This window comes from Gavialis gangeticus, unplaced genomic scaffold (genome assembly GCF_001723915.1).
Source record: "Gavialis gangeticus isolate Ggan-Ray unplaced genomic scaffold, GavGan_comp1, whole genome shotgun sequence".
Classification (NCBI taxonomy): domain Eukaryota; kingdom Metazoa; phylum Chordata; order Crocodylia; family Gavialidae; genus Gavialis; species Gavialis gangeticus.
The window spans coordinates 76,816,872-76,823,146 of record NW_017729034.1 but is presented as its reverse complement, the minus strand read 5'-3'; positions in this window follow the sequence as shown (position 1 = coordinate 76,823,146).

Below are 6,275 nucleotides of genomic sequence, written 5' to 3'. Positions count from 1 at the left end.
ACCTTTCTCCCAAAAATAATGATAAATTCAGCACAAATTAGCAAACTCATTCCAATGACTCAAACCCGAATTTTGTGGGTTGGGAGGGAGGGGGTATGACAAAAAAGTTGTTACCCAGGTTTAATCAGCTTCTCTGTGCCTCTCTTTCATATTTGTGAAGAGGAATATTTCTCTGCCAGACCGAGATGTTTGCAAAAGTAAGTTCGTTTATGTCAGTCGAGTGCTCAGGCACTATACTGGTGAAAGAACAAACAAACGAGCCCTATAAACACAAAAGAGAAAGCATGCTTATTTTTATTATTTTTTATATATATTTGCAAAAAAGTGTATCAGCATAATTTTGAACCCCTTTTTGTGGGGTTGGTAGAGTGAATATTTCTCTTTCAATATTATTGACACACTAAATTTCATACTTCAAATCAGTCATGTTTCAAGCTATTGGTAGAAGGAAAACACATAGAACAATATTGTATCCATACTCTTAACAATGTAATGTTGCTTAAACTTTCACAGAACTATTCTGTTTGGACTGAGAGCAAGCACAAAGAGGTTTAGCATTAAGAGAGACAAAGAGGAAGAAAAAGAGAAGGTTTTAGGGAGCTATGATGTGGTGTTATAACAAAAAATATGGTGATCCTTGCAGTAGCTCTTGCTAAGATCACAAACATGAAAATAATTATGTGCGGGACTAACACTATCAGATCAGTTAACACAGAAGCTAGATTTGGCATCTGATAACATAATGCTGTGGTATGGCGTTTCTGATGTCATTTCTAAAATCAACCATACAAAATTTTATTTAAGATTTTTTGCCATCCTTTGTAACACTTCTTATTTTATTTATAGATACTAAACAATTGCCTGGATTTTTATTAGCAGTTGGTTTATAATATCCTCCCATGTCATTTTTCCTTGTACTAACTTCCACTTATTAATAAGGAAACATATGCCATGCCTACACTGCTCCCATGCTAAGGCCAGGGAAGTATACCCCATCCTTTCACGCCAGATGAGTATGTACCTAAAAATTAGGTGGTGTAGCTGACTTAGAGGGCATGCAAGCACCCCTCAGGCTATTTGTCTCAGATGTGCTTTGTAGCACATACTCCCCACTGTTTAACACTGGCCAAAGTTAAGGCTTTGGCGCCTGCTGAACATGAGTGCGTGGGACAGGGCATATGTCTCAGCAGTGGCCTCAGAATGGGCAGGAAGTGGTGTAGTCATGCTTAAAAATAAACAAGGGGGGGAGGGGAGACCAAACAGGGGCCAACCAACCTTCCAGGAGCACCTAATAAAATCAAGTGCCTGTCAGGTATATAAATATTTTTGTATGGCTAATTATTATATAAGCAGCAAGTTCTAACTGAGCTGCCTAAGTCATAGATTTGCTTGCTACCCTGAGCCTCCCACCACCTACATAGCCCTAGGCATTGACTTGACATAGTACCTCCTTGAGTTTACTGGGGATCTGTGTGGATACAGAGGTCCACATGCATGGACTTCATGCAGGATTGGAGCTTGGCTGTTGGAAAACATATCACAGAAGCACATACAGCCTGCTTAATGAGTTTTACTTCTTTGCTGGGTGAAGAGAACAGGTTTTCATTATTACACGGTTACAGAGAAACAGAGTTACCATTATTAGGTTTCAATGCCTAAGTTCAAGTGTATTTCTAAGTCAAGGTCAAATAAATTCAGAAGGGAATATGTATTTAACAAGGTTAAAAATGAGTGTTCAAGAGCAGGTTAGACAGACATTTGTCTGGGATGGTCTAATCAGGGATTATCCTGCCTTGAGCAGAAGGCTGGGCCAGATGCCCTTATGAGGTGCCTTCCAGTCCTACTTTCCTATGATCCTATGATTAAGTCTTGTGAATACAGACAAGAAAGAGCTCATGTAATTATTGCTTTGTCTGCAATATCACTGCAGGCCAGCAGGCTGTGCTCATACACCAGTTTTCTTAATAAAAACATTCCAGAAAAATAACAGCCCAACATAAGCTTTTTTCTATAAGGCAATTTAAAAAACACCTTTATTCCCTGCAAGCTGACCTAAACTTTTTCTTTATATCCTTCGGAACAGAAAAGGGACTATAGGTGTTTCTACAAAGTAATGACAAATCAATTCCCCACTCTGTGCACTGCCTTATCATCTTCCATAACTAGTGACTAATACTTCCAAGCAAAGGGTCACCCTCTACAATATAGAAATTACTGATCAGGTTCTCCGGGCACTACCTCATATAAAGTTAAACCTGAATGTAGCTGCTGAAAAAGACTACCCACGTCTAAACAAGACTGAGTTCTGCTTGCAGTAAACACGTAGGCAACCGAAAATTCTCTAGAAAGTAAAAATGCTAAGCCCTTTTTGAATCTTGAAATAATGAAGCCTAGGATGCCTGATACAGAGAGTTGAACTGAACACTGAATATTCTTCTCAGTGCTCACAATGAACAAACATATTCCACACAATGAGATAAATTATAGAAGATGAATAGAAGCTAGAGGCATCAGCCGAGAATCTAGCACAACCATCCTAAAGAAGAGTTAAATTATACATAATTCCAATAACTTCCAGCATATTTAACTTTTTTACTTACAAATGAAAAGACACATATACAGATCATGATATAAACAGTTCACTTAATTTGCATTCTTACCAAAAAAAAAGATAATGTTACATTTTATGCCACTGAAGGACAGTGTAACCTAAACGTAAAGGGAGAGGAGGAAGGGGGAAGTCAGGTTTGCTCTACATTCCAACAATGCATGACAAGGAAATGGAGGAAGGAAAGCATTAGGTGGTGGAATTTCCTATCCTGCTCCCTGGACCAGAAGTTCCCATATACATCTACCAACACTTTATTTCATAAAATGACCTACATAACCACCCTACAGTGCTCAAAATATAAGTATATCCCACACCTTTCAGAACAGAGCGCTTGCCCTGAGGTATTTTCTTTAGAAACACATACAGCAAACAACCAAAATAAAGCAATTAGCAGTTCCAAAAGCTACATTCTGTCCTATGTAAGACAATACTCAAGTTATCCATTCAAGGAAGTTTCCAAGGTCTAAAATACTAAGCTCAAAAATAATAGTCTCCAAGTAACAGCCTGACCTTAAGGCAGGTAAATTTCATTATAATATTAAACAGCAAAAAAATTTCTTCCAAACAGACTAATTTGATAAAAATGTAGAAAAAGCTAAGCTAAAGGGGTCTAACTCCCCACAGGAAACATGTTATTCCTATTTAAATTAGGAGTTACATTTTGGTTCTCAATGGGTGGGTCTACACAAGACACTTTACTGCGCAGTCCAGACAGGCTACAGCAGAGAGTGCAGAAGGAGCTGGTCAGCCATGACCTCTCACAGCCAGGGCCCTGGCCCTGGGGGTTTGTGCAGCCCACCTGGGTCCTCAGCGGGGAGGGCTCACTGCTGTTGCTATCACTGCCACCACATGTGGTGCTCCTGCTGCCAGATGTCCTCTGCCCGCTGTGCCTCCTCCACCCAGGCCTCATGGAAGAGCTCCCCCTGGGCCTCACAGATGTTATGTAGCACACAGGCTGTGACAATGCCTTGGGGGATGCTGGCCTTGGCAAACTCAAGGAGGACAGTGAGGGTGTACCAGTGTCTCTTGAGGCAGCTGAAGGCACACTCCAACAGGTTGCAGGTCCAGCCCAGGCACCAGCTGAAGTGGGCCTGGTGGGGATCCAGCTAGCTGGTGTAGGGCAGCAGAAGTGAGAGCAGAAGTGGGTAGGCTGGGTCCCTGATGAGGAGGGGTGGAACCACCATGGCACCCAGCTGCAGGTCCTGCATCCCCAGCATGAATCAGCCACTCTCCACCAGGGCTGGCAGGGCAGAGTCGTGTAACATGTGGGCATCATGAACACTGCCCGCCCAACCAGCCCTCACAGTCATGAAGGTGCTGTGGTGGTCCACAACGGCCTGGAGCAGAACCAAGTGAAAGCCCCTTCAGCTGTAGTAGGGGCAGTCACTGTGGGGCAGACAGATGACTGGGATGTGAGTCCTGTCCACAGCCCTGAAGCACTGGAGAAAGACCAGGGCATGGAACCCTGCTACCACCACCAAGGGGTCATGCCCCAAAGCACGATGGGCCCCAGCACATCCTGGAGGATGCCTCACAGCTCCAGAATGGCCTATCCAGCAGTGACCTTGCCCTACCCAATGAGATGGCCCACATAGTGGAGGCTGGTGGGTGTAGCCAGCTTGAAAGGGTGGTGGACAGTCGGGCATCTGTGGGGAGGGGTGGCCACATGTTGCTGTCCTGCCACTCCAGATGTGGCTGGAGCTTCCCCAAGAGATCCCAGAAGGTGGCCTGGGTCATCTGGAATACCCCCAGCCACTGTTCATAGTCCCAGGTCTGCTGGATAACATGCAGCCACCAGTCCTGGCTGGCCCAGTGGGCCCAGAGGCAGTGGAGCTGGCAACCCAGTAGGGAAAGGGTGGTGCCAGTAGTGACATCCAGCAGCCCATCGCTGGCGTACCTGCCTAAGGTCTGGGAGGCAGCTGTGTGGTAGCGGCAGCCCTGAGATGGCATGCTGCAGCTGGGAAAGCAGTTGCTGTGTGCGGGGGAGCCAGGAGGGCCCAGACAGCCATGGGCCAGCAGGAGCCTCGGTGCAGGTTGTCACTGCCAGAGGCAGGGGCTGGAGCATTCATAGTACAGGGAGGCAGAGGTAGTGAGGAAACAGTTGCTGTGTGCTCTCCCTGCACTGTGCATGCTGCTCCTGGCCAGGGAAGTGGCTGGCCAAGGAGCAGAGAGCAGGGCTGGCTTTTCAAAGTGGCTGCTGGAAGCTGCAGCCAGAGCCTCAAGCTGCCCCACTGTGGCAGCAGGGACCATTGCAGGGCCACCGAAAATGGCACCAGTTTGGTGCTAAGAGCAGCAAATCTGCTGCCACAGCCCTGCACATGTAGACTCCTGCCTGGGAGCATTTACTTGCAAGTAAACTGATCTCAGATCAAATGCACACGTAGACGCACCCAATGCTTATTGAGCTATACTCAGATAACCCCGAGCATAAGTATAATTCTTTAAATTTACACATAGTAAATAACTATTAACTTTACTAATGGCTAGAGCGCTCAGGGATACCTGCAGATACTTGGATTCTACTTTTGCTCTTATACCTGGCCTGAAGGATGCTGTTGGGTAAATTGCTTCAGTACTATTTACTTCAGTTTCTTCATTTCTAAAGTGAAGATAATAATGCCAACCATTTTCTAACACAATGCTTGAGATCTACTTATACAAAAAAGTAGTGTAAGTAGGTGTGGGCAACAGGGGCACCCACCCCAGGCACCAAGTTAGGAGGGACACCAGAATGTCCTCCCCACCTTCCCCAGAGTCCTCACCCTGGTAGTATACCCATGCAGGAAATGCCAAACAACCCCCAGCACTGCTGCTGTTTTAATTAACAACCAGAGTAGATAGAGCACAAGGCTGCAGCACCACTAGCTCAGCTGGGGCCTATTTAGAAGTTCCCGGCTTGGGTAAGACAGCTGCACCCCTGTTCTCAGTACCAGCACATCCCCCCCCTCCACCCACACATCTTGCTCTCCTGCAGGTTTTGCCCTAGGTGCCAACTCTGCTTGTTAAACCACTGTAAAAACCCTACATCACAACTTGGTATTATAATTATGCATATAAGTAGCTTTATTTAGTCATTCCACTTTTTGTAAATAGTTACTCATCTGTTTAAGAGTTTGAAAGATCAAGGACCTTTTCAGTTTGCAGGCAAAGATCAAGGACTGATTCATGGTAGTATGTAAGAGACATTTTTCATGTCCTCACATTTAGGTGACCGAAAGGGAGAAAGTAATGAAAACTTCAAAGAGCTACAATAATTCCTATAAGGCCCAAGGATGCAGCAAACAGCAGAACTCAGGTGTTTCTGAATGCCTTGATCAGGCCAATAATGTACTCTAATTACCTTGTGGGAAAAGTCATCCCTGTACAGAGTTTCACCAAAAGGCCCATATCTACTTAATCTCCATACTCAGTCCAAAATAGGGCATTAGTAGTGGATAAGCCTTGGTCTCACTGTTAGTCAAGTATTTTGTGATGAAATAGGTTTTCAGTGGAAAATGCTGATTTGTGAAAAAAAAAGTTTCTTTCATGGAAGCACACTGGTTTTGATGACCTTTTGATGAATGACATGCAGGTTTCCATTGCCTGGTTACTGGCCAAATCAAAACTTGTTCCATTTAGCCTTTTCCTTTCTTTTTTTTTTTTTTTTTTGTGGGGGGGGGGGGGG